The sequence below is a fragment of the Nycticebus coucang genome, chromosome 15 (genome assembly GCF_027406575.1).
Source record: "Nycticebus coucang isolate mNycCou1 chromosome 15, mNycCou1.pri, whole genome shotgun sequence".
Classification (NCBI taxonomy): domain Eukaryota; kingdom Metazoa; phylum Chordata; class Mammalia; order Primates; family Lorisidae; genus Nycticebus; species Nycticebus coucang.
Window position 1 is genome coordinate 73415210 of NC_069794.1, and position 25824 is coordinate 73441033.

The 25824-nt window shown below is 41.5% G+C and overlaps 1 pseudogene; it reads right to left on the reverse strand.

The window, feature by feature from the left end:
• Nucleotides 1–6236: 6236 nt before the first annotated feature.
• Nucleotides 6237–25824, reverse strand: part of LOC128566478 (cyclic AMP-dependent transcription factor ATF-1-like) — a 32309-nt pseudogene continuing 12721 nt past the window's right edge.

Consider the following 25824-nt stretch of genomic DNA (forward strand, 5'->3'; position numbering starts at 1 on the left):
AAGCAGGTTCTGTGTAGTCTAGCCAAGGGCAAGGCATTGGCCAAGAAGACTTACAGGCGTCTGTCTAGACCCTATTATTCTATGACCACATGTTTTAACAATTTGAGTCTTTGCAACACATTCCAATTATAACCTCCTTAGTTGCTCAATGCCTCAGAGAAAAACCTACAAATTCCTCTGGCTACCTTTTACAAACAGTCTGAAATACCATGCCAAACAGATCTTGTTAGAAATAATCATGGATAATACCATCCATGTAGAAGGTTGCCCTAACTTACCTTCATGGCTGTGATGCTTATAAACTCTATGCTTCACTGTTCATATGGGAGTGCAATTTCATTATCAGACTTATGCTACACAGGAAGTGAATATGACTCAGATCACTCCAGAGCTCAAATAAAGAAAAAGAAAGGCAGGGACACAGGTCGGCCCTAGTTGGAAATGGGGTTGACATCTGCCCTTGTCAAAACATGACAAAGTTTGAAGCTGGTCCTGCAGAAGGGAAGTGAAAATAAAGTATGAAGCAAGCTAAATATAGAATTCAATTCTGGATTTTAAAAAATATCCAGTAGAATATACTTATGTGAAAACAAATGGCCACAATTTGTTCATTCATTTATTTGTCCTAGAAGAGACTATTAATGGGAAAATAAAGTAATTGAAACAGGTAAATGACTCTTGTCTTCAAAGTCATAGACCAACATCACCTTGTTTATTCTCTGTTGTGAGCTCAAAATTCATAAGTCAAAATTCTAAACTCTCTCCCTCCCATGCCTCAGAATGCAACTGTGTTTAGAGATGGGGCCTTCAAAGAAGTAATTAAGATAAAATCAGGTCATTAGGGTGAGCTCTCATCCATTATGACTGATTTCCTTATAAGAAGAGAAGATTAAGACACAGACAGCACAGACAGAGGACAACCATGTGAGGACACAGTGAGAAGGTGCCCACCTGCAAGCCAAGGAGAGAGGCCTCAGAAGAAATCAACCCTGCTGACTCTTTGATCTTGGACTTCCAGCCCCCTGGAACCATGAGATACAAATATCTGTCATATAAGCCCCCAAGCTGTGTTATTTTGTTCTGGCAGCTGGAGCAGACTGAGACACTCTCCTCTGTCCTCTCACTCCTATTTTTAACTTTGCCTCTTTTTTAATCAACTTCACTCTTCTAGGCACTCATTCTATTTTGCTCCATTAAGCATTTCTGCAACTCTTCCTCTTTCCTTACTGATCTTTTAAAAAAGTTATGTGATCTCACTTCTTCCCAAACATAAGTGCAGCCTTGGAAAAAGAGGGAGAAAAGGCATCTTGCAGCCACCAACCCTTGCCCTCTAGTGCTGGTGAGAGATTCAGCCTTCCAAAGCTCACAAGTATGTCTAGCTTGCAATGGCATAATACAAAACCATTTGACGCCATCAGAAGATGTGTCTCTCCCTTTCTGGGTGACCCTGACCAAGTCACTCAACTTCTTTGAGCCTCTGTTTTCTCATACATTAAAAAAAAAAATGGCCATATGAATTCTTGCATGGTTTCTGTAAGGTTCAATGAAGATGAAAATATTTTACATACTAAGCACCATAGCTCATTTTTTCTACCAGTAACATACATGTATTGCCTAGCATTTTACAGTATAGCATCATGAAAACAAATCCGCAAATAAAACTTCTGTGATTCTCAATAGTATGTATTAAAGGATTATTTCTACTCTAGATTTCATTGGCTGGTAAAGATTATTTTTGTTTTTTATCTGCCAGTTTATATTTATGAAGAGGGACATATTTGGTAGTAGTAAAGGATTCTAGAGAAATAAACAACCTGGTTTTTGCCTTAAGAAATTCTGTAATCTATTTGAAAAAATAAAATTTCAACAGTGAAAGCACTTACTGAATTAGTCCCAAGTGGTTTTCAGGACCTCAGTGGAGTATAAATAGCAGGTCAGGCTAGGTCCATACCTGAAATTTTTTTTTTTTTAATTGAGACAGATTTTCTCTTTGTCACCCTGGCTAGAGTGCCATGGCATCATAGCTCACACAACCTCAAACTCCTGGGCTCAAGCAATTCACTTGCCTCAGCCACCTAAGTAGCTGGGACTACAGGCGCCCACCACAACACCTGGCTAGCTTTAAAGATGGGGTCTCACTCTTATTTAGGCTATTCTTGAACTGGTGAGCTCAAGCAATCAAGGATTACAGGCGTCAGCCACCACGCTTGGCCCTTTGAACTATCTAAGACACTTTCCAGGTAACTATTTCCACCATCACCTGATATACTGTAACTGATATATTTGACTAAAAATCAACAGTCATTAAAAACTTGTACATCTAAAATTATAAAGAGAATGCTTTAAAACCCAAGTACCTCTAAAATTTTTTAAATCATGATTTGAATCACCAGATTTTTATTTCCCATTAACTTCTCAGGAATCCCTGAAAAAAAATTATTGACACTAGCAACAGTGTGGTAGGAAAAACATATATTCTTCAGAAATGCCATTGATATTTGACTTTAGAAACATCTCAACCAAAAAGAAAACTGCATTATTACTATTATTGTTTTTAGAATTTTGCACTCAACATTAAGAATGATCAAAATATGGTCATTTGGGTACTGAGGACATAGGGATCAGAGGATTTAATGCTTCAGAAGCATATATTACAGTGTGGCATTTGGATTTAGACCCTGACTGCCGTAAGACTTGAGGCAAATATACCACACTTCTCCAGGCATCAGCCTCATATTTTAAATGAGTACAAGAAGACCAGTCACACCTGTAATCCCAGTACTTGGGAGGCTGAGGCAGGTGGATTGCCTGAGCTTGAGTGTTTTAGACCAACCTGAGCCAGAGGAGACCCCAGTCTCTAAAATATAGCCAGGCGTTGTGACAGGCGCCTATAGTCCCAGCTACTTGGGAGGCTGAGGTAAGAGAATCGCTTAAACCCAAGAGTTTGAGGTTGCAGTGAGCTGTGAAGTCACAGCACTCCATTGAGGGTGACAAAGTGAGACTCTGTTTCAAAAAAAAAAAAAGTGAGTGCAAGAATGCCTCCCTCAATAGGGCAAAGGCAACCACACAGACGCAGCAGGAGGCTCAGCTGCAATCTGTGCAATCTGTTTACCTCCCCCAATCAGTAGCAGGAGCTCCTGGTAGCATCTCTAGATAAGAATGTATCACAAGGCCGCGCCTATGGCTCAGTGGGTAGGGCGCCAGCCCCATATACCGAGGGTGGTGGGTTCGAACCAGCCCCAGCCAAACTGTAACAAAAAGTAGCTGGGCGTTGTGGTGGGCGCCTGTAGTCCCACCTACTCGGGAGGCTGAGGCAAGAGAATCACCTAAGCCCAGGAGTTGGAGGTTGCTGTGAGCTGTGACGCCACTGGACTCTTCCGAGGGCGAGAAAGTGAAACTGTCTCTTAAAAAAAAAGAATATATCACAATGGGTTATGTATTCACTGCTTCCTCGCATTTCCAGCTCCTTAAACTGAATTTTTCTAACTCAACCTCTCACCACTTATTCCTCTTTAACCAACTCTAGCACTGTAGTGCCTTTATAAATGAATGAATATACAAATAAATGAATAACAGATAATTTTAAAAATAGAAGCAGAGAAAGAAAAAAACTAGTGTGAGGGAATTCATTTCAAGAACTGGTAACACATCAGTATCTTTAGCAAACACAATTAAACTCTGGAGAAACACAGTGAACAGACAAAAGGGTACCTCCACCTATAGGAAGATAAGAAGAAAAAGGGGGAAGGAAGATACGCACTACCGTGGCTGCAAAAAAACTGCTCTGGAAAAAAATCATTCAAACTCCATGCCATTTTCCCCACTGTACTGTACGGCTAAACCAAATAACCTTGAGATAACAAGCCAAAATTATCTGGCACATTTACATGTAATAAAGTACCCAGTGAAATAAACTGAAGGTGACTCTCTCTCATGCTTTGTGAAAGTCACATCTTTCTAAAACAATTTAAAATCCAACAAAACTGTCTGAATTTTTAATACTGGGTCTGCTACCTGCTCTGTGTGCTTTTCTTTGACAAACTTTTTGGTTAATATGTTTGAAAGGCTAAAAGGCCAGTTTACTATGGATCCAAACTTGGTTCTGCACTTTATTTTTTTAAAAAAGGACAGTAATTAAGGAATTCCCGTTAGTAGATGCTATCTTGAAATTGAGGACAAAGAATACCTTTCCCCTTTGAAACTAGAAGTACTAGTTTCATTTCTTCCATCAGACCACATTTCAAATTCTATTTTCAAAAACAGAATTCTAAGGCATTAAATGATATAGCCCAAACGCCTGATTCCCTAAACCAAGGGAAGGGACAAGTGGCTGCCAACAGACTGAGTTAACATGGAGAAAGACACCGAGCCATTCACCCTGCAGGTTCAAGCTGCTGGTACAGGGACACGCTGGGAAGTCCCAGTCCCCAGCCCTGGGCGCCCATCGGTCGCTCAGCAACCTGGGCACGCCTCGGCGCGGCCCCGCCCCCAGTTGCTATGGCAACGCGGCCTCACTCGCAGGCTCTGCTCTGTTCTAGCCGCCTGCACCTGCTGGGGCCGCAGTAACTTTCAAAACTTCCACCGCACCGACTGCTCTGTCCCTTCTCTTATCCACAGCTGTGGGGCCTCATCTCCTCTCATCCCCCTTTCAGGAAAAAAAAAAAAATGTTCCACGTATTTCGGCCAAACGCTAGTTGGTTGTCCCTTTTCCAAAAGCGAGGGAAGGGTGACGATCGGCAAAGAAATAGCACTTACCCCAGCTACTCGGGAGGCTGAGGCAAGAGAATCGCTTAAGCCCAGGAGTTGGAGGTTGCTGTGAGCCGTGTGACGCCACGGGACTCTACCCGAGGGCGGTACAGTGAGACTCTGTCTCTACAAAAAAAAAAAAAAGAAATAGCACTTACCTTTCTCAGCATTCCTCCCACGTTAGCAAGCGAGCCTTTGGAGGAGATCATCCAGCGTCAAGCTCGAAGTGAGAGGAAAGTCACCGAGAAGCAGATGGGAAACTTCGTCCCAGGCGCGCGCCTTCCCGAGTGCCCTGCGTCCTCCGCATTTGCACAATAAAGGTGGGGACCTCCTGCCCCTGGGTCCGGAGACCGTGGTTAATCCGTCTGACTGATATCTTCCTAGCCAGAGCTCAGATTGGCTCTGGGGGGCTGTTCAGATGCTATATTTCCCTGGCGATAAGCAGTGCCAGGGGTTGCTCCTCCGGGGCAAGCGCAGCCTGCAGGTTCTGGGGCTGTGCTATTGTTTGTTGTCTTTTAAAGGACGTCTGGAGGGTGGGAGCGGCAGGGCCGGGGCCTGGAACAGGAGCCCTCAGGTTGAATTTCTTGCAGGGCTTTTCTCTACAGCTTTCTCCAGGCCCCTTGCTGTTGCATATTCATAAGAAGGAGGAGTCGCTTTCTTTGGAATCCTCCAAGGTTGAAGCATAGGAAAAGAATTGGAAAAGATGTGGTTTGGAAGTAAACACTAAGAGGAGAACAGGGTGGAGGGAAGAGTGGTGGTAAAAACAAACAAGCAAACATAGGATTCCTAGTCACAATCTCTGCCCCCCCCAACTGCCCCAGGCGCGCGCGCGCACAGACACCCACACCCCGTTTTTAATGCCTGCACTGAGCAAAGGAAATTTCAAGGAAGTCCTGACTGAACTTCTTGGTCCTAACTATAATATTAGACTAAAATTGGGGAACTTATCTTTTGCCCAGGATTTTAAACTATGATTTGAACTACGCGCTCTCATACATAAAGAAAGCAGTTAGATGTATATATGCAGACCATTATTTGCATTGATTCTATAGAATTTCACCATAATTGAAATTATGCTTTTTAATGTGGTGAGGCTCTCCACCATTTCCACACCACCCAGACTTCCTGATGTATAAATAGTCAAGTTGCAACTGGAAACCTATTTTCCGAAAATAAAACAGTGTAGGAAAACGATAGGCCTAAGGAAGCTTGCACAGGGACAAATTCAGCTTGATGGAGAAGTACTAAAAACCACTGGTGCCAAGATATTTTCCAGAGTCGTAGCAAGTGGCCTTCAGAATGGTTTCTCTCCTTCCTGAAATTTCCACCATCAGCATGGTATCATGAATTCATACTGAGTCTACCACTTATGATTCATAGGTGATGCTGAGAACGTTAATTTGAAGGGATGCAAAAATTCTCCTACTAGCACTCTGCAAATAATCTCGTCATGGGGCTTTCCTCATCAGATTTAGTCCTCTGAATTAGTACTATTTTTGTGCCCAGTCGAAATCCCCACAAAGACCACCGAGGAGCCGAATCCGATGCAAAAACAAAAGAGCCGTTTTATTGCAAGTTCCAACTTGGACTCCGAGGTCTCCGTTACAACGGATCCAAGCCAGGAGCCCCGAGCTCTGGAGCAAGGGGTTTTTATGGTCCCTGGAAGAGGGTGGGTGTGCACAGCTTGAAACAAAGGGGGCGCTTCTGGATTGGTTAAGCGGGGGGAGGGTCCCTGATTGGTGGGCAGTTGTCTCATGATTCCGGGGAATTGCTTGGGCTTGCCTGGAAGGTGAAACTTAGTGAAATGGCGGGGGTTGGGGGGCGAAACTTAATTCCTAAGATGGCGCTGGTCTGGTTCTTTCACTATAGAAAAGTTCCTGTCAAGATATAAATTCCTTACTTAAAAAAAGGGATCCATACTTATTACCCCTCACTACTTAAGAAACCTTTTTATTCTATGACTCCTTGCTGGTGTCTATTTCACAGGTGCCAGAAACTATAAGTGATAGAAGACAGCCGACAACCAAATAGCCTACATCTGCCTTCCAGTGTGGGACAGAGTACAAACAAATGAAAAATGAAGGAGCCATTGTTATAGAGAAAAATAAAGCCATTTAGAAAGTCAGGCACCGGAAGCCCAGATGGGGGATAAGTATTGTGACCTTTCTGATAAACCAACTGAGTCCATGTTATCTAACTAGATTTGAGTCTTAATTTTATGGTCACCAGCTGTGTGACCTTAGGTATATGAAACCCTTTCTGGGTTTGTTTCTTCATGAAACAAAGAAACTGGGCTATGTTTTTAGTAGTTTTTAGAGCAGGCAGGGAAAGTTGTAGCACTGATTTTGTGCACACCAAGGCTCAGAGGCTTCCACAGTGTTGCCAAATGGTCAGTGTGCAGGTGCTGATGTCAGCGTGGACTCCAAATGCATTGGCTGGGTAAGTCCCTTCAACTCTTGAGTCTTGTCTCCCCCATTATAAACATGGGTAATTATACTCACCTCAGAGGTACTGGGAATGCTAAATAAGATGTGCAAATATCACAGGGCATTACAATCATTTCTCACCAAAGTCGTAAGGAATGGAAAGCAGCCTTATGGCAGTATTCTTTGAAAGTGTTGATTGCTGGATTATGAATACTCACTTTGCTTTCTAATTCTTACTACTCACTCATAATTCTTTCCCTGTTAAGGTAAGCAGTGTGCAAGGGAAGGCTAAGGTCTACTGAGGCATTGGGCTGGCCCTGTGCACACATCATCTCATTGTCACAGCTACCATTAGAGCCATCATACAGATCCACAAGAGGATCTGGGAGGTCAATTTCCTTGCCAGCAGTGTAGCACACATTGCAAGATGAGACTTAGAATTTATTTATTTGTTTCCCTTTTTGAGATAGAGTCTCATTTTGTTGCCCTGGGTAGAGTGCGATGACATAGCTCACAGCAACCTCACTCTTGGGCTGAGACTTAGGATTTAAATGCCTCTTTTCCTACACTCCACTATTTTTCTTTCAGGGTATATGCTATTTTGGGCAGCCACAAAGCACTTTGAAGCAAATGGGAAAAGTCCCCACTGTTTGTTAACTGTTAGTATGTTAGTGTTTAAAGACAACAATAATAAATTATTCTCTTACACAAAAATAAGAGGGAGGTCTGTCTTCAAAGCAGCTGAATGTGACACCTGTGATATGACAGAGAAAAGAAGAGCTGCAAAGAGCTGCCCACCTACTGGCCCACAGCCTCCTGACTGTCCCAGCTGGGGAGCTGAGCTAGGGCTGCTCTCTGGGCAGCAGGAGTGAGACCTGAGGAGATGCTGCCCTGGGTCCTCCCTGGCAAACTGCCTCTCAGAGGGTGCTGGCCAGTTCTTCAGCAGGGTGTCCCTCCGAGGCTGCATCCCATGTGGGAACTCTCCCCCTCACCATCTTCTCAAATGCAAGAACATGAAAGACACTCAGATGTCTTTATACCAGACATTGTCAACTTCCAATTCCTAGAAACAGGTCTTTCTGAATAAGAACCCAGAAGGAGCAATCATCAAAATATTCCAAGGTTCCAAAGGACATTTTTAGACCAATCTCTTTAACTAAATAACTCTTTAAAATGCATAACAATAGCTGGGCATCAGATGCATGGGGGAAATAAGAAAAATGAAATGTAGAGCAATGAAAAGAAAGGAAAAGAACAGTTTAGAGGATGAAATTGTCCACAGTAAGGATTGTGTTTGAATATGTTTGTACAGACATAAGAACAAACCTTTTAAAGATTTCCCTTAGATTGAGGAGAATTTAATTTGCTGCCTTCTTTTTGAGGTTGGAGGCTATATCTGTGGTTCATTTTTCTAAGGGTCCATACCAAATTCTTTTTGGGGGTGGTGTTAGTGTTTAAAGTATATTATTTTTTGCCACACATATTGGAATCCACTTTTACTTCAAATGTTTGGAAATGCTAATGCTAGTTGTCAGCTTATTCTTATAAATATGCTTATTGTTTTATTTAAATCATACTTTGTTCCAGAAATAATTTTGGATGGCACATATGAATACATGCAATCTAATAGCAAAGACAAAAAAGAATTGAAAGTAGGCAGACAAAATAAGACAGAGGGGAAATGGGAATAGAAAAGATGGACAGGTGCTCCTGTATTTACATTTATGTAAATTCCATATATTTATATCAACTTATGTCAGGACCCTTTTAGAACTAACTCTGAAAGTGCTCAAGGCAAATCATGCAAAAATTTATCTGTAGCACATTTGAAATAAAAAGACATGGTATATTTCATAAAAAAATATTGTGTTTAGGGGAGAAGAATAAGGTTGTGAAGAGGGAGATGGAATTTTGGGGTGTGAACCATCGTAATTATTTTTTATGGTGTACACATTTATTTTGTGTACTTTTTAGACATTGACCATGTTTTGTTTCACTATGATAGAAGAAAAAATAATCTGTTGTTAAAAGAAAAACTTCAGACAAAAGACACATAGCAGAGTTCATTTGAGTAAAGGATGATACATGAATCAGGGAGTACTCCAGACCTGGAGCAGCACAGGCCGTGAGCTTTGCAGGCTGATGCAGAAGGAAGACAAAGCTTTGTTAGACTGCAAAGGCCCTAGTTAGAGGTTAGTTGGTTGTTTCTGGTTGGTAATATCTCCAATTTTGTTTTACTGTTTATGTTGGGCTTGGGTTTGCTTACATAAGAACTTAGAGAACTACAGTTGGCCTAGCCTGATGACCTCCCAATTTAAAAAAAAATTATATATATAATATATATACACATTTATATATATACATTTTTTATAATTTATATATATAAATATATATAATTTTTTTTTTTTGAGATAGAGTCTTACTTTGTCACCCCGGTAGAGTACTAGAGTACTGTGGCATCATAGCTCACAGCAACCTCAAACTCTTGGGCTTAAGCAATTCTCTTGCCTCAGCCTCCAGAGTAGCTGGGACTACAGGTGCCCACCACAAGGCCCAGCTATTCTTTTAGAGACAAGGTCTTGCTCTGACTCAAGCTGGTCTCGAACCTGTGAGCTCAGGCAATCCACCCATCTTGGCCTCCCAGAGTGCTAGGATTACAGGCGTGAGCTAATTTAATTATTATTAAAAGATTAATATTTAACACTACGTATAGTGTTAGAAGTGACTATAACATATATATACACAATTATATATACACATATTATATATGTTATCTGTTAGTGATTTAGTAACTTAGAAAAAGTTAATAAAATTACTTGAGCAATTTTTACATACGTAATATGTAATTTTATTACATATATATTTTAGTAAAATGTATTTTATTACATATTATTTATATACACATATATGTTATCCCTTAGTGATTTAGTCACTTACAAAGAGTGATTCTGATTCACATGTATCAGAAGCCCCCTCTAGTCTTAGTGTAATATAGTACTCTGCCTTCTGTGAGTGCACTAGGTGCTTATCAACTGATATCTTGGCCAGCCTTTAGTCTTCCTCTGTGCCTTCCTGCACATGACTTTCAAATGTGTTTTCTGGGTCCCTATTTTTTTTTTTTTTTTTTTTTTGTGAGACAGCTCTACCCAGAGCTGTCACCCTGGGTAGAGTGCCCTGGCACTGCAGCTCACAGCAACCTCAAACTCTTGGGCTCAAGCGATCCTCTTGCCTCAGCCTCCTGAGTAGCTGGGACTACGGGCACCCACCACAACGCCCGGCTATTTGTTGTTGTTGTTGTAGTTGTCATTGTTGTTTTAGTTGGGCCCGGGGCCAGGTTCGAACCCTGCGCCTCAGTGTATGTGACTGGCGCCCTACCCACTGAGCTACAGGTGCCGCCCTCGGGGTCCCTATTTTCCCCATCTCCATTCAAGACCAACTTTGGGAGTGCACTGAGAAATGTTTCTAACATTGACTGTAAATTTGTCTGTGGATACATTTAGACAGTGCTTCTGGATTTAACATCAATCTTCACACTATCAGTTAGGGAAAGAGTGACATGGAAGAAGAAGCAAGTAGGGAGGGAGGCCTGGCAAACTCAGGCTCAGCTCCATTAATCAGAAATGCCTGGGCTTCCAGGCAGGGTGAGTGAGCATTATTCACATCCACTGGTGCTCAAATGGTAGCTCACAAAGGCTGGCCAAACACTGACGATGCTTCTTACAAAATGCAGTAAATATAGCAAAATACGTGTTCACTGGTCTGGAAATTCAAGAATCTTGTGGTAGATGTACTACTTTACCAGGGATTGATGTCCACAAGTCATCTCTTTTTCTCAGCCTCTGTGTTCACCTGTGGTTAACTAATTTGGGTAAAAATTTCTTCTGCCTTTGAAATACACAGAAATGCATCATGATCTCTTCCTGAATCCCAAGTTAATACCCAAAAAAATGTTACACCATTTATGTGGGCAGTTCTTTATTCTGTGCTGTACAAGTAAAAATGCATGCTTCAAAATCTCTCCAAATTTCCAAATGCAATATTTTGCCCGTAAATTGCTCTAGTGAATTGGAGCTTGAATTAAATAAAAGGAAATTGGGGGTAGGTAATAAAGAATCACTCATGTCATTACACTAAATCCTTCTAAGCATCAAACAGGCATTTCACCTTGGGACCCTAATTAAAGTTACTTTTTATTCTATTCATTGTGCACCCCAGGGAAATAGGCATGTGAACAAAACTGACAAGATCTGACTGTTATTAACTATCAGTGTCAAACTTGATCATCCTCAACACAGAATCCCCTCTGGATATGTAGCTATGTAGAAACCCCTGCCCTTAATCTACCAGGTAGATAAAAAGTGTGGAGAAATGAAATCGAAATTGAAGTTTGTTAGGGTGAACTAAAATAAAATCTTAAGGCTCCCCCTAAGTGGCTAACTGGCCCCTACTTGCCCGAGATAGGAGATCAGACATACCCCCTCTCCTTAGAGATGTTCTCTGTGACTCATTAACAGGCCAAAAGCTATGCAAGACAAACCTGCAGGTTCCAATATACATAAGAAACCAGCTGGGCCAGGTGGCTCCTGCCTGTAATCCTAGCACTCTAGGAGGCCCAGGCCAGTGAGTGGATTGTTTGAGTTCCAGAGTTCCAGACCAGCCTGAGCAATCCCCCAAATAGAAAAACTAGCCAGGCATAGTGGTGGGCACCTGGAGGCTGAGGCAAGAGGATGCCCTGAGACCAGGAGTTTGAGGTTGCTGTGAGCCATGACACTACAGCACTCTACCTAGGGTGACTGAGACTCAACGACAACAACAAATATATATATATACACACACATACATAACTTGAGTTTGTCCAGTACTTTGTCCCAGATTAACAGATCCTTTATCTTAAGCATTTCTTTTCACTGACTCCTGGTCTTTTACACAAAGCCTAATTCTTTCAGCCAATCGTCAGCTATAGAATCTTTAAACCCACCTATAACCTGTAAGCACCCCCCAACATGTCCCACCTTTTTGGTCCAAACCAATGGATGTTTTTCATGTATTGATTTATGATATTACCTGTAATTCCTATCACTCTTAAAACTATAAAACCAAACTGTAACCCCACCACTGGGAGTCCACGTGCTCAAGGCTTCTTGGGTGTGGCTCCAGGTCATGGTCCTCAAATTTGGCTCAGAATAAGACTCCTTAAATTATTTTACTGAGTATGGCTTCTTCCATTGACCTTAGTAAATTCACTCCTTTGTATGCCCTTAAGAGACATTAGGCAGATTTTTCTGAAAAGCATTAATTGTGACCAACAGGGCAAATCATTCTGTTGCTATTGAAAAAATGGTAACAAAGTGTGATTCCTCATTTTAGCACTTGTACATGCATTCACTCAGCAAGTATTTATTGAGTAACTAGATGTGATACAATATTTTATGTACTTGGGGAATTTTAAAAAAGAGAGAAATTGTCCACAAGGACATTAAAATATAGTGAGAAAATAACATGTGTAAATCTAATTTCCTGGAAATTAAATTGTTGTTTAAATGTGGCTTCAAAAGACAATTTGAAATCTGTCAGAATCTATTTGAATAGGAAAAAAAAGATATTTTGAAGAATACTATGGCAAATTATTTTATAAAGTTAAGAATTCAGCACCCTGGGAGGCTGAGGCAGGTGGATTGCTTGAGCTCACAAGTTCAAGCGAGAGTGAGATCCCATCTCTAAAAATAGCTGGGCATTGTGGTGGGAACCTGTAATCCTACCACAAGAGAGGCTGAGACAAGAGAATCACTTGTACCCAAGAGTTTGAGGTTGCTGTGAACTGTGAGGCCACAGACTCAACAAGCATGTGACAAAGTGAGACTTTCTCTCAAAAAAAAAAAAGAGCTAAGAATCTCACTGTAATATAAAATATAAATAGCAGACTTTACTTTGCAAATTGGAATTTGGGTGTAAGGAAGCTCTCCTAAGGTTGAGAGGTCACTGAGGAATGGTAGGTTTCTTCAGGAGATTCCCTGGATGGTGTAGGTGTTGAGAGAGCATTGAAAATGACCAATATTGGACAAGAACACCAGGGAGTGAGGAAGGGGAAGAGGCCACAGAGGGGAGAATGAAGAGGGGGACAGGTGACATACTGGTTTAGGAAGTATCTCTAATGTGAGGCATTAGAGGACTAGATACAGTTTAATGCCTGCTGTTATCCTGGAGGAGCTGATGATATGATTGACATTGCCTTTAAGTAAGGACAATCTTCCTGGCAGCCGGGGGGATGGGGGAGGTAGTATGGGAGGTTGAGGGGAGGGGCTGAAAAAGCAAAACAAGCAGAGTTGTGCAGGCCTGGAGACCCCAGGGCTGGAGTGGGGGCCTGCAGAGGAAATGTGTGGGGAAGGTCCTGGGAAGCTTGGAGAGGAGAAATCAGGAGCTTTGGAGGAGATGGGTGGGAGAGAAGATGGAGCAGAGTCTGAGCACATCTGCAACATTGTATCTAGTCCAACTGAATTAGTTCTTCAAGTATCACCAAGGCCAACAGGCCAGAAAAGGCAGCCCCTGAGACAACAGGGCCTTCTCTCATGTAAAATAGCAGACTTTCCAGAGAAGTGTCTCTGTTTATTTGCCCTTGAACCATGAAGGAAGAAGGAAAGGCTTTTATTGAGCACCATCTGTATACCTGGCACGATCACTTTTGTTTAGCACTCTGGATATACATGGTACACCTGCTTGTTTCAATCTTGTCAAATTAGCTGATGCCTATTCTTAGGAACAATGTGTAGTGTCTTTTTTACAATCATTGTCTAAACAGCTCTTTTTTTCTTTTTTTTTTTGGCTTGCCCAGCTGGGATATTAAGGTCATCGGGTGGACCCTTATTCAGTACTCTTTTCTCATCATGCTTCATTAATTCATTAGCTCGATAAGCATTGATTCAGCACAATGTGCTAGACTCTATTTCAGGCACAGGGCATAGGATGAAACATTGTCTTCCGTTAAGGAATTCAGTTTAATGGTGGAGACAGACTAAGAAAAATGATCCAATAGCTGGAAAGCAGGGAAAAAACTAAGCAAGGAGAGAAAAACTGACAAATGAACATAGAATGCTTCAGGAATTTGCTTGTTACTTCTATTTTATAGAATCTTATGAACTGTGTAGAACTTGAGAGTCCTTTTTTTTAGCCTCACTTTTGAAAGTTAAACAATCCTGTTTATCTAGTCCTCCATGGAAGCCTCCTTAGACTCTTTAAGATTTTCGTATCTTTCTTAGAGCTTGACATGAACTTGAAGAGTCTCTCACTTGTGGACATTACATCATAACAACTTATTATGACCTTAGGCTATTTGGTTGTTTGATGTCAATCTAAGATACAATGGAACAAATGATTTAGCAAAATGCACTCTAGAACTGATCCTTTTTTTTGAAACCCACTTTAATTGTGAATGTTGAAAACCTCCCACCCTAGAAGAAACCTATTCTTCTCATCAACTGATTATGTATATGAGTATGTGGGGGAAGGAAGGGTGTTTGTCTATTTTCTTCATTTGCTGATGCTGAAGTTGCTGAAGTTCTTCCATAAATACTAAACCTCCTGCCTGAAACATACACAAGGTAAGTAGTCCATGACAGCTTTTGGTTCCTGAAAGTATACAAGTGTTTTCATGTAAGTGATTTGAGTGAAAATAAAGAATGCCAGTGGCAGCACCAGTGGGAAACTTTTCAGGTTTACCTATAGCCTGGCCATCTAGTGTCAGTGCCTGGTTGACTTCATTTGCTGAAAAACAAATACCCACTCCAAAGTTTGCAGTCTCACTTCATGCGTGCTGAATGTTCCTTGGCTGCACTGCCAGGGGGAAGCTCCCAAGCTTTCTCTTGAGTGTTTTTGTGGTTACTTGAGACCCTCTGGTGAAGGTGTGAAAACCAAAGAGCTTTTCCTGTGGTGCTTTCTGGAAACTGATACATCACACCTTAGAAATATGCTCTCACATCTTCACAGATAACTCTTTCCAGAGTTCACAGCACAGAAGGATATACATTTAGTGAAAAGGTGTTTATGGCCTGAAGAGTGACAAAACATGAAGATATAATATTAAATACTATCTTAGTTTGTTCAGGATGCTTTAACAAAATGCCTGTGTGAGCTTATGGTCAGAGGCAATGGGGAGAATGATGTTAGATGAAAAAGTTCTTCCTTTCTTTCCTATCTTTCCTTTTTTTTCTTTCTTTCTTTTTGACAGAGTCTCACTCTGTGGCCCTGGCTAGAGTGTAGTGGTGTCATAACTCACAGCAACCTCAAACTCTTGGGCTCAAGCAATTTTCCTGCCTCAGCCTCTCAAGAAGCTGGGACTATAGGCATGTGCCACTACACATCTAGTTTTTCTATTTTTATTAGAGGCAAGGGTCTCAGTCTTGCTCAGGCTGGTCTCAAAGCTCAAGTGATCCACCTGCCTCAGCTTCCCAGAGTGCTAGGATTATAGGCAGTGAGCCATGGAGCCTGGCCAGATGGAAGAATTTTCAACACCTTTCAATGCTGTGATTTGGGTTCCTCAGTCAAATTCCCTCAGATTTGATCTAGTTCCGAAATGAACATGAAAATTGCTGCAGCCCTGCAGCCACCATCTCCACCATCTCTGGCCTATCCTTGCTTAGACCTGCAGTTCTAAACTTTCCTGAGTGTCTGGAGCTGTGGAGGTACAGCCCAGGGGCTACTGCACCAGCCCCCCAACTATCCTAGTCAAGATGGGAGGAGTTACTGCCTCTACCCCAATCAAGATGAGAGGAGCTACTCCCTGGGAGGGGATCAAGGGGCTGGGTCCGGGGAGAGGAACCCCCTGAAGCTGGACACCAGCAAGTGCCCTACTTTTTGCAAACCTTGATGTGGACAGCCTCAGCCACACTGGATCTCAGGGGGTAGGGGAAATTGAGTGAAATAAGAAGAACTCAGTCTAGCTGATGGACTCCAGTGGGAATCCAGGGACAATGCACACTCAGTCCTGCCTTCTTCACCAACCCAATGCAGAATCACCGAGTCAGCCTTGTACCCCTAAACTCCCCCCACCCTCACCCCCTCCATGTCTAGTTCTCAGCCAAGAACACTACCAGGTGGCCTTGGCTTCCTCCTCCTTAGAGATCTTCATTCTGAGTAGGCCTCAAAGGAGCTAAGGAAATTTTACCCCAAAATATGATTCCTTGGTATAAAGAATATTTTGAATTAAAGGTCATTCATGATCAGAAAGCATTGGAAGAGGCCTTTCCTCTATCTACATAAAACTTGAGTAACCTGATTTAGAAGGAGCTGCTGACTTCCTTATTACATGCTAGTAGACCTGGTCCCAAGGTCATTTGAAGCAGGAGACCTGTATCTCAGGTTAATCTACAAATCAATCTGTTTCCACCCATCTACACATATCCCCCTAGCAACCACTTGCTGCATATACACTTTCTACATTCTTCCCCACTCCCTTCCAAAACACAACTATAAAAGTCAGTGACCATCACTGAGACTTTGGGTAATCATTCTTGTGGTTCCCCCCCATTCGCATGGTATTTAGAAATAAACCTTTCTCTTATTAATCTACCATAATTATAAGTTGATCTTTTGGTGAACCAGATCAAGGGAAAAGGGCATATTTCACCCTGATCCCTACAGGCACCAAGAGGTCAGTAAAGTCTCACTGTATAGATAACCCCCCAGGTGGCCCATCCTGGTACCTGCCACACATCAGAATTTGGGGTGAATACACAGCCTAGGGTCTCATCCTGAACTCTCAACATGGTGAACACATTGTAATTCTCCAAACCTTTCTGTTTGGGGGTTGCAAACACTCTGCCAAGAAGGTTGGCTTGGCTGAGCTTGGGACTCTTTTAACCTCTAAGCCTAGGCCCTTCTGAACACCCACTGGATAAGAATTGAGCTCTTGTGCAGAGTTCTAGCAACCCACCCATCCTGGTGAGAATGGCCTGTTGGATGACTTGTCCATCTCTCCAGACTGTGGGCTGATTGAGGGCAAGAACTACCAGCTTCCATGTCTGGACTATGTCAGGCACTTATAGATGTATAGTGAATTAATACATGAAAAAAGAAAGTTACCTACAACTAAGCTGTTAAGAAAATGCAGAGAAAGAATATCTTACTTCCAGGTAGCACCTGTGGCTCAAAGGAGTAGGGCACCCGCCCCATATCCTGGAGGTGGTGGGTTCAAACCCCAAAACAATATCTTCCACTTAAGTCTCTTGGGGAAGAAATATTCAAACTATGCCACAAAAGGTAAGATTGCATTTGTATATGTGGAAATTTGACTGAGGAAAGGAGCTCCCAGAAAGTAGAAATGCAGAAAGTCTGCATAGGGTGGCACTTCTGCCTTCTGCCACCTTCCAGCCCCATGTGGCCTTGAGCCAGTTACTAATCCCTGTGTGCCTCAATTCCTTATCAGTGAAATGAGAATAATAATGACACCTCTTTCACAGAGTTCTGAGGATCGAATAAGTTAACACACCCTCACTGTTTAGAATAGACCTTGATATATAGTAAACATTTATCGAAATTTCAATGAATATTAAATACTATTGCCAGTATTTTTTTAGCTATATTAGTTTATTGCAATTGGTTCTAAGTCAATCAAAACATATAAATATATCTCCCCCTTTTTTAATTAAATAATAGCTGTGTACATTAATGCAATCATGGGGCACCATGCACTGGTTTTCTATACAATTTGAAATATTTTCATCAAACTGATTAACACAGCCTTCCTGGCATTTTTTTAGTTATTGTGTTAAGACATTTATATTCAATATATTCCTCTTTAAAGTATGTAGGTTGGCTTGGTGGGTTACAGTGCCAGCCACAAACACCAAGGGTGGCAGGTTCAAACCCGGCCTAGGCCAGCTAAACAATAGCAGCAAAATAATAGCAGGTGTTGTGGCAGGCGCCTGTAGTCCCTGCTACTTGGGAGGCTGAGGCAAGAGGATCACTTGAACCCAAAAATTTAAGGTTGCTGTGAGCTAAGATGCCATGGCATTCTACCAAGGGTGACCAAGTGAGACTATCTCAAAAAAAAAAAAGGAAAGAAAGAAAAATATCAAACTTTTAAACAGTTCTATTTCCATTCTGATACTTTAAAAATTACAAAATTGGAGTCCCCGAGCCCTGGTGCCTCGTGATGTCACTGCAGCTTTGATACAAAGAGCCCTTCGCCCAGGCGGGTCTCCTGGCAGTGGGCGCAGGTGGGAGTGGGGCTGCCATCTTCAACGGGTTCCAAACCGAGTACTGCATGGCCAGGGGTTCCCTGAGCTCTCAAGGCTGCCTGTCTGCCGTGTCTCTGAGTGAACCCTGCCCTGTGCCCAATGGCGTCTGCCTCTCTGCAGTGCACTGACCATCAGCCGGACCAGGATGTGCACCCTGCCAGCTCCTGGGAGCCAGAGGCTCCCGTCCAGAAGGAGACTTAAAGGACAGAAATTTACCAAGTAACCTGGCAGACTGGAGCTGCACCAAGAGAGAAGGTTGAAGAATGCACCTGCCTGAATCACAAGGAAATCTATGTCTCCTCAGCCAGGCTGCTGCTCTCTGCCTCTATCTGGCAGGGGGAGGTGACACCTGACAACCTCAAGGGCTTGATGGAGGCTGGGGGTGGAGGGTGTTCACTCAGTTCCAGCTTCGCCCCTGATTGATGTTACTGACCGAACAGAACAAGTTTGTGGAATTTGTTTCTGTCCCAGCTAAATTCCTCTGCAGAAGAGAAGCTGTTTCGAGTTCACAGAACCTGCACCTCAATCCTGCTGAGGCAAGCTGCGACCCCAAGGATACAAACAAAAGGTACAAAATCCATCAACAAGCAGACGGGATTCCCCTCCCCCATGAGAATGGCTCGGAGTACCCCATAAACAAACGAGTAGAGTTTAAAAGTCCTCCTATTATACTCCTCGGGAGAGACACTCTAAAAACTGGACCTACTTCCCCTACTAGGGTGCCATGGCACTCTCCTGCCAGGCATAAAACTGTGTAAAACTGTATATATTCTCTACCTGTAATTCTGAGCTCCCAGAACTCCCTTCCACTATCCACTCTGAAGTCTGGAGGCCTGTCTCCCAGGAGTCCAGATTCTTGGGTAATTTCTCAAGGGGTGTGGACAGGGTCTGGACTGCAGCTGGTCAGTGCTGATTCTGCTGCACGGGAGTGAGGAGAGGATGACTGACTGAGAGGGAACCATGCCAGAATGGCGGTGCCCCAAGGCGCAGAGCAGCAGCCATTTTTGGCAACAATAGGGCTCACCCTTGGATATTCTGGAGTCACACCCCCTATCTCTCTGGGAAACCAGAGGAGGCCAGGCATCTTCTCAGGTGGCAACCACTGAGGGAAATGCAGGCCCGGTGAGTAAAGGGTTTGCCTGAGGCAGTACCGGTCTGGGTGGAGCACAGGGACTAGAAAACGCATGCACAGTGCCGGTCGACTCCCAGAGTGGGGCTGATGCAGAGGACCACTTTACTGAGCCTAAGATGCACCTGGACCCCAGGGGATCATCAGCCTAGACAAAGGAGGGCAGGAGGCTAGAACTGACAGCTAACTGTGCTGTGAATACAAACCTGCAGCCACAAAGACAGGGCCTGAGGTGCAGGTTCTGTGAACTCGAAACAGCTTCTCTTCTGCAGAGGAATTTAGCTGGGACAGAAACAAATTCCACAAACTTGTTCTGTTCGGTCAGTAACATCAATCAGGGGCGAAGCTGGAACTGAGTGAACACCCTCCACCCCCAGCCTCCATCAAGCCCTTGAGGTTGTCAGGTGTCACCTCCCCCTGCCAGATAGAGGCAGAGAGCAGCAGCCTGGCTGAGGAGACATAGATTTCCTTGTGATTCAGGCAGGTGCAAACCCCTGGAGTATCTGCTCACTGGAGGCAACTGGGTCACAGCCATGCAGGGTTATCGGTGACTGGGTGTGACAGAGGTGCAAGATGGGGTGTGACAGAGGTACATCAACCTTCCCAGACTAATCTGTTTGCTGAGTGGGTCCTCCTGACTCACAGAGCACTGGAGCAAGTCATAGTTGAGTTTTCAGCAGAACCCTGCGATCTAGTTGCCAGAGACCTTTTTTAAACTCTTCCAACTGAGACAGATGCTGATGGAAACAATTGATTTGGACTTTTTGAACTGAGCCAATCACACGAGGGCTATCCAAGTGGTGCCCTGGGTGCATGGTTGTAGGAAGGTTTGATTTTCCTTTTCCAATTGTTGCCTGTGAGGGTGGGGTGACTTAACTGCTGGTATTTCTCTACAGCTGAGACTTCAACCCAGGGTAACTGTTTCACTAGGGTCAAACAGAGACCAGCTGTAAACAAGACAGAAACACTTAGCCCCAACACACCAAACAGGTCCCCAGTTTCTCTGGCTGTTGCACTGTATAGGTCCTCAGGAAAGCTCCAGGGGAAAAGTTAAATGGTGTAAAATAATCATGGAGCAGAATCAGCAGAAAAACTTTGGTAACATGAATAACCAGAGTAGATCAACCTCCCCCAAGGAAAGATAGTGCAGAGATAATTGAAGATCCCATTTATAAAGAGATAGCCAAGATGTCAGAAATCGAATTCAGAACATGGATTGCAAACAAGATTAATAGAATGGAGGAAAATTTGGAATTAAAAATTTGAGGAGCAATTCAAAAGTTGGAATTAGAAATTCGAGGAGAAATTCAAAAGTTGTCTCAAGAATTTAATGAATTTAAAGACAAAACCACCAAAGATTTTGACACTTTGAAGCAGGAATTTGCAGTCCTCAAAGATCTGAAAAATACAGTAGAATCCCTCAGTAACAGAGTGGAGCAAGCAGAAGAAAGGATTTCTCACATTGAAGACAAAGCTTTTGAACACTCCCAAACTCTCAAAGAGGAAGAGAAATAGAGAGGAAAAAGTTATCATTCTCTCAGAGAGCTCTGGGATGATTCGAAGAAGGGTAATATCCGCCTCATTGGAATCCCTGAAAGTGATGAAGTGGCTTCACAAGGCACAGAAGCCCTTCTCCATGAAATTATGAAAGAGAATTTTCCAGATATTCCAAGAGATTCTGAAATTCAGATAGCAGACAGTTTCAGAACAACAGTACAACTAAACCCAAATAAGACATCCCCTAGGCACATCATAATTAATTTCACTAAAGTTAATATGAAGGAGAAAATTCTGAAAGTAGCCAGACATAAGAAAACCATTACTTACAAAGTGAAGAATATTACAATGACTGCAGATCTTTCTGCTGAAACTTTTCAAGCCAGAAGAAAATGGCATTGACTTTTAATCTCCTAAAACAAAATAACTTTCAAACATTGATCCTGTATCCAGCTAAACTGAACTTAATTTATGGAGAAATTAAATACTTTCATGACATTCACGAGTTGAAGAAATTTGCCATAACCAAACGAGCTCTTTAGGATATTCTCAGACCTATCCTCCATAATGACCAGCCCAATCCTCTACCATAAAAGTCAACTCACTCAGAAACTTTTAATCAAACTCTTAACTTTCACAGTGGCAAAAAAATTAAAAATGTCCACTGGACTTTCGAAAAACTAGTTACTCAAAATTTTACCAGACTTATCTATATTCTCTATTAATGTGAACGGTTTAAATTGTCCTCTAAAGATGCACAGGTTGGCTGACTGGATATAAAAACTCAGGCCAGATATTTGCTGCATACAAGAATCACATCTTACCTTAAAAGATAAATGTAGATTCAGGGTGAAAGGATGGTCATCCATATTTCAGGCAATGGTAATCAGAAAAAAGGAGGTGTTGCAATTCTATTTGCAGATACAATAGAATTTAAACCAACAAAAGTTAGGAAGGATAAGAATGGTCACTTCATATTTGTTAAGGGTAATACTCAATATGATGAGATTTCAATTATTAGTATTTATCCACCCAACCAGAATGACCCAACCAGTATGCATCTCAATTTAGAAGAGAAACTCTAACAGACATGAGCAACTTGGTTTCCTCCAGCTCCATAATAGTCGGAGATTTTAACACTCCTTTGGCAGTGTTGGATAGATTCTCCAATAAGAAGCTGAGCAAAGACATTTTAGATTTAAACCTAACCATCCAACATTTGGATTTAGCAGACATTGACAGACATCCAAAAAAACTTAATACACATAGTTCTCCTCAGCCCATGGAACATACTCCTAAATAGATCACATCTTGGGGTCACAAGTCTAACCTCAGTAAATTTAAAGGAACAGAAATTATTCCTTGCATCTTCTCAGACCACCATGGAATAAAAGTTGAACTCAGAAACAACAGGAATCCGCATACTCATACAAAAACATGGAAGTTAAATAACCTTATGCTGAATGATAGGTGGGTCAGAGATGAGATTAAGAAGAAAATTGCCAAATTTTTTGAAAAAAATGACGATGAAGACACAAATTATCAGAACCTCTGCAATACCGCAAAGGCAGTCCTAAGAGGGAAATTTATACCACCGCAAGCCTTCCTCAAGGGAACGGAAAGAGACGAAGTTAACAACTTAATGGGACATCTCAAGCAACTGGAAAAGGAAGAACATTCCAACCCCAAATTCAGTAGAAGAAAAGAAATAACCAAAATTAGAGCAGAATTAAATGAAATTGAAAACAAAAGAATTATACAACAGATCAATAAATCAAAAAGTTGGTTTTTTGAAAGGTCAATAAAATAGATAAAACTTTGGCTAACCTAATCAGGAAAAAAGAGTAAAATCTCTAATTTCATCAGTCAGAAATGACAAAGACAAAATCACAACAGATCCTCAGAAATTCAAAAAATCCTTAATGAATATTACAAGAAACTTTATTCTCAGAAATATGAAAATATGACCAATACTTGGAAGCATATCACCTTCCAAGACTTAGCCAGTGTAAATGTTGAACAGGCCTATATCAAGTTCTGAAATAGCATCAAACATACAAAATCTCCCTAAAAAGAAAAGCCAGGGACCAGATGGCTTCACATCAGAATTCTACCAAAATTTTAAACAGGAACTAGTACCTACATTACTCAACCTGTTCCAAAATATAAAAAAAGAAGAAAGACTACCCAACACGTTCTATGAAGCAAACATCACCCTGATCCCCAAACCAGGAAAAGACCCAACAAGAAAAGAAAATTATAGACCAATATCACTAATGAATATAGATGCAAAAATATTCAACACCATCCTAACAAACAGAATCCAGCAACACATTAAAGAAATTATACATCATGACCAAGTCGGTTTTATCCCAGGGTTTCAAGGCTGGTTCAATATCTGTAAATCTATAAATATAATTCAGCACATAAACAAAAAACAAAGACCATATGATTCTCTCAATTGATGCAGAAAAAAGCTTTTGATAATATCCAGCATCCCTTCATGATCAGAACACTTAAGAAAATTGGTATAGAAGGGACGTTTCTTAAAGTGATAGAGGCCATCTACAGCAAACCCACAGCCAATATCGTATTGAGTAGAGTTAAATTGAAATCATTTCCACTCAGATCAGGAACCAGACAAGGCTGTCCATTGTCTCCACTGTTCTTTAACATTGTAGTGGATGTTTTAGCCACCAAAATTAGGGAAGAAAAAGTGATCAAGGTTATCCATATAGGGTCAGAGGTGATCAAACTTTTGCTCTTCGCAGATGATATGATTGTATATCTGGAAAACACCAGGGACTCTACTACAAAACTCTTAGAAGAGATCAAGGAATACAGCAGCCTCTCAGGTTACAAAATCAACATTCATAAATCAGTAGCCTTTATATATCAACAATAGTCAATAGAGTTAAGGACTCTATTCCATTCAAAGTAGTGCCATAAAAGATGAAATATTTGGTAGTTTATCTAACAAAGGACATGAAAGATCTCTATAAAGAGAACTATGAAACTCTGAAGAAAAGAAATAGCTGAAAATGATAACAAATGGAAAAACATACCATGCTCACGGCTGGGAAGAATCAACATTGTTAAAGTGTCCATATTACCCAAAGTAATATACAATTTTAAGGCAATCCCTATTAAAGTTCCATTATCATACTTTAAAGATCTTGAAAAAATAATACTTCATTTTATATGGAATCAGAAAAAAAAATGAATAGCCAAGACATTACTCAGAAATAAAAACAAAGCAGGAGGAATCATGCTACCAGACTTCAGACTATACTGTAAGTTGATAGTGATCAAAACAGCATGGTACTGGCACAAAAACAGAGAGGTAGATGTATGGAACAGAATAGAGAAGCAAGAGATGAATCCAGCTACTTACCATTATTTGACCTTGACAACCCAATTAAAAACATTCAGTGGGGAAAAGATTCCCTATTTAACAAATGGTTCTGGGTGAACTGGCTGGGAACCTGTAGAAGTCTGAAACTGGACCCACACCTTTCACCATTAACTAAGAAAGACTCTCACTGGATTAAAGATTTAAACTTAAGACATGAAACTATACAAATACTGGAAGAGAGTGCAGGAAAAACTCTTGAAGAAATCGGTCTGGGCTACTATTTTATGAAGAGGACCCCCCAGGAAATTGAAGCAGCTTCAAAAATATACTGCTGGGACCTGATCAAACTAAAAAGCTTCTGCACAGCCAAGAACATAGTAAGTAAAGCAAGCAGACAGCCCTTAAAATGGGAGAAGATATTCGCAGGTTATGTCTTTGACAAAGGTTTAATAACCAGAATCCACAGAGAACTCAAATGTATAAGCAAGAAAAGTACAAGTGATCCCATAGCAGGCTGGGCAAGGGACTTGAAGAGAAACTTCTCTGAAGAAGACAGGTGCATGGCCTATAGACATATGAAAAAATGTTCATCATCAGAGAAATGCAAATCAAAACTACTTTGACATATCATCTAAGTCCAGTGAGATTAACACATATCACAAAATCCCAAGACCAGAGATGTTGGCATGCATGCGGAGAAAAGGGAACACTTCTACACTGCTGGTGGGAATGCAAATTAATACATTCCTTTTGGAAAGATGTTTGGAGAACACTTAGAGAGCTAAAAATAGATATGCCATTCAATCCTCTAATTCCTCTGCTAGATATATACTCAGAAGACCAAAAATCATATTATAACAAAGATATTTGTACCAGAATGTTTATTGCAGCCCAATTCATAATTGCTAAGTCATGGAAAAAGCCCAAGTGCCCATCAATCCACGAATGGATTAATAAATTGTGGTATATGTACACCAGGGAATATTATGCAGCCTTAAAGAAAGATGGAGACTTTACCTCTTTCATGTTTACATGGATGGAGCTGGAACTTATTCTTCTTGGTAAAGTATCTCAAGAATGGAAGAAAAAGTATCCAATGTACTCAGCCCTACTATGAAACCAATTTATGGCTTTCATATGAAAGCTATCACCCAATTATAACCTAAGAATATGGGGAAGGGGGAGAGAGAGGGGAGGGAGGGGGGAGGGGGGTGGAGGGAGGGTTATTGGTGGGATTACACCTGCAGTGCATCTTATGAGGGTACATGTGAAACTTTTTTTTTCTTTTTCTTTCTTTCTTTCTTTCTTTCTTTCTTTCTTTCTTTCTTTCTTTCTTTCTTTCTTTCTTTCTTTCTTTCTTTCTTTCCTTCTTTCTTTCTTTCTTTTTTTTTTTTTATTGTTGGGGATTCATTGAGGGTACAATAAGCCAGTTACACTGAT